The sequence below is a fragment of the Battus philenor genome, unplaced genomic scaffold (assembly GCF_028537555.1).
Source record: "Battus philenor isolate CCGP_79_NKW_IND1 unplaced genomic scaffold, ilBatPhil1.0.hap1 SCAF_104, whole genome shotgun sequence".
Taxonomy (NCBI): domain Eukaryota; kingdom Metazoa; phylum Arthropoda; class Insecta; order Lepidoptera; family Papilionidae; genus Battus; species Battus philenor.
In genome coordinates this window covers 3,712-7,393 of record NW_027181667.1, presented here as the reverse complement: position 1 = coordinate 7,393, position 3,682 = coordinate 3,712, and positions in this window count along the sequence as shown.

Sequence of the window (3,682 nt, the reverse complement as noted above, 5' to 3'; positions counted from 1 at the left end):
GATATACAAAATTAAATAATTAAGTAAATTTATTCGTGGATTATCAATTAATAAACAGATTCCTCTAAATGAACTAAAATACCGCCAAATTATTTAAGTTTTTATAAATAATTATATACTATTTTAGCATTTTAAATTTAATTTTTAATAATAGGGTATCTAATCCTAGTTTTTGAAAAAATTTAATAATTCATATTTTATAATGAAAATTTTAATTTATTAAAATTTCACTTAATAATTAATTATTTATTTTCTTTAAAATAATATTAATTATATACTGATAAAATTTAAATTATTTTTTGTATAACCGCAACTGCTGGCACAAAATTTGTTAATAATTTATTAAATAATACTAAATCTTAATTTCTTAAATTTTTAATTTTAATTACTACTATATTTTAATTTTAAAATTATTAAAATAATTAAAAATTAACACTAAAATTTATATGTAAAACAAATTTAAATTAAAATATTTAAACCATAAAAAATTTATTTATATATTTAATTTTGACATATAGATTTTTTTTTTTTTTTTTTTTATATTAAAATATTTATTAGAAATTATTAAATTTTATTTATTATTCTTTCTCTTTTCTTCTATATTAATTAAATAATTAATTTTATAAAATAAACAATTTATATTAATTAAATAATATAAAATTAATATAATATTATTTATAAAATACAATTTTTTATTTATATTATTAATTATATTAATATATTTAAATATTTATTATAATATTTAATTTAATAATTAATTAAATATTTAATATATATATATATATATATATATATATATATATTAAAAAAAATTATAAATAAATTCAATTTATTTTTTTTTTAACAATTAATTTCCTTTTAAATTTAATTTATTTTTCTTACTTAATATAATTTATTAACCATTGCTCATTAATTTTTTATAAATATAAAAATTAATAAATTAAAAATAAGCTAAATTTAAGCTTTTGGGTTCATACCTCAAATATAAAGGTAATTCCTTTTTTTTAAAAATAAAGTGCCTGAAAAAAAGGATTATTCTGATAGGATAAATAATGTAGAATTCTACCTTGTATTATATTTTATAGAATCAAACTATATCTAATAATATCAAAAATTATTGTGCTTCTTACACTAAAATATAAATATTAATAATTGAATTTTTAGTTCTTTATAATCCCCCTATTATAAATTTTCCTAAATATTAATTCAAATAAAATATTTTTTTATTTTATTCTATTTTTTAGAACTTTAATTTCCATTTCTTCTAATTCTTGGCTTGGATGTTGAATTGGACTAGAAATTAATTTACTTAGATTTATCCCCCTTATTTCTAATTCTAAAAATCTTTTATCTTCTGAAGCAGCTTTAAAATATTTCCTTACTCAAGCAATTGCTTCTATTAATTTTTTATTTTCAATTTTAATTAAAATAATTATAATTAAAAGATTTGAAATTAATTATTTTTTATCTATTATAATTAATTCTTCTATATTAATAAAAATAGGATCAGCCCCTTTTCATTTTTGATTTCCCAATATTATTGAAGGATTATCATGATTTAATTGTTTTATTATTATAACTTGACAAAAAATTTCCCCCATAATTTTATTGTCTTATTATATAAATTATAACTTTTTAATTATAATTATAATTCTCAATGCTATTATTGGTGCTTTAGGAGGATTTAACCAAACATCTTTACGAAAACTTATATCTTTTTCATCAATTAATAATTTAGGATGAATATTAGCAGCTTTAATAATTAGAGAAAACTTATGAATATTTTATTTAATTTTTTATTCATTTTTAATTAGAATTATATGCTTTTTATTTAATTTTTTAAATGTTTACTTTATTAATCAATTATTTATTATTAACATAAATTCTTTAATTAAAATTTCTTTCCTGATTAATTTTTTATCATTAGGAGGATTACCACCATTTTTAGGTTTTTTCCCTAAATGAATTATTATTAATTTTTTATTAAATAATCAACTTTTTTTTATTACTTTTATTTTTATTATAATAAGTTTAATTTTATTATTTTATTATATTCGAATTGTTTATTCATCACTAATATTTAATTATCTAAAAATAAAATGATTTAAATTTTTTTCTAAAATTAACTCATTATTTATTATTAATTTACTAAGTATAATTTCTTTACTAGGAATAATCTTAAGAACTTTTTTTTTTATGTAAGGTTTTAAGTTATATAAACTAATAATCTTCAAAATTATAAAAAAAGAAATTCTTTAAGCCTTAGTAAAAAAAAAATTACTCCTTAAAATTTGCAATTTTACATCATTATTGACTATAAGACTTAATTAATAAAAGAGATTATTTCTCATAAATAAATTTACAATTTATCGCTTATATTTCAGCCATTTTATTAGCGAAAATGACTATATTCTACTAATCATAAAGATATTGGAACATTATATTTTATTTTTGGAATTTGAGCTGGAATTTTAGGCACTTCTTTAAGTTTATTAATTCGAACTGAATTAGGAAATCCTGGCTCTTTAATTGGAGATGATCAAATTTATAATACTATTGTTACAGCTCATGCTTTTATTATAATTTTTTTTATAGTTATACCAATCATAATCGGAGGATTTGGTAATTGATTAGTCCCTTTAATATTAGGAGCTCCTGATATAGCCTTTCCTCGAATAAATAATATAAGATTTTGACTTTTACCCCCTTCTTTAACTTTATTAATTTCTAGAAGAATTGTTGAAAATGGAGCAGGCACAGGATGAACAGTTTACCCCCCTCTTTCTTCTAATATTGCACATAGAGGCAGATCAGTTGATCTAGCTATTTTTTCCTTACACTTAGCAGGAATTTCTTCCATTCTAGGAGCAATTAATTTTATTACAACAATTATTAATATACGAGTTAATAACATATCTTTCGATCAAATACCTTTATTTGTCATGAGCAGTAGGTATTACAGCTTTATTATTACTTCTATCTCTCCCTGTTTTAGCTGGAGCTATTACTATACTTCTCACAGATCGTAATCTTAATACTTCTTTCTTTGATCCTGCTGGAGGAGGAGATCCTATCTTATATCAACATTTATTTTGATTTTTTGGCCATCCTGAAGTTTATATTTTAATTTTACCTGGATTTGGAATAATTTCTCATATTATTTCTCAAGAAAGAGGTAAAAAAGAAACTTTTGGTTGTTTAGGAATAATTTATGCTATAATAGCAATTGGCCTTTTAGGATTTATTGTTTGAGCTCATCATATATTTACAGTAGGAATAGATATTGATACTCGAGCTTACTTTACCTCAGCCACAATAATTATTGCCGTACCTACGGGAATTAAAATTTTCAGTTGACTCGCCACTTTACATGGAACACAAATTAATTACAGTCCTTCTATTTTATGAAGTTTAGGATTTATTTTTCTTTTCACTGTTGGAGGATTAACTGGTGTAATTTTAGCAAATTCATCTATTGATGTTTCCCTTCATGATACTTATTATGTAGTAGCTCATTTTCATTATGTCTTATCTATAGGAGCTGTATTTGCAATTATAGGAGGATTTATTCACTGATATCCTTTATTTTCAGGTCTTTCCCTTAATCCTTTTCTTTTAAAAATTCAATTTTTTACAATATTTATTGGAGTAAATTTAACTTTTTTTCCTCAACATTTTTTAG